Raw genomic sequence first — 286 nt, 5'->3', positions numbered from 1 at the left:
AGTAAGTAATTGATGCATAAATCCACTTCCGGGGCCCACTTGGTGTATGCTTGGGCTGAGCTTGATCAATCCACGAGTAGAGGCATTTCTTGGCGTCAAACTCCAGGTTATGACGTGTTTTGGGCGTTCAACTCCAGATCATGACGTTTTTCTGGCGTTTAACTCCAGACAGCAGCATGAACTTGGCGTTTAACGCCAAGTTACGTCGTCATTCTTCGAATAAAGTATGAACTATTATATATTGCTGGAAAGTCCTGGATGTCTACTTTCCAACGCCGTTGAGAGA

The sequence above is a fragment of the Arachis duranensis genome, chromosome 4 (genome assembly GCF_000817695.3).
Source record: "Arachis duranensis cultivar V14167 chromosome 4, aradu.V14167.gnm2.J7QH, whole genome shotgun sequence".
Lineage (NCBI taxonomy): Eukaryota > Viridiplantae > Streptophyta > Magnoliopsida > Fabales > Fabaceae > Arachis > Arachis duranensis.
The sequence above is the reverse complement of the archived record's forward strand: the minus strand, read 5'-3'. Positions refer to the sequence as shown.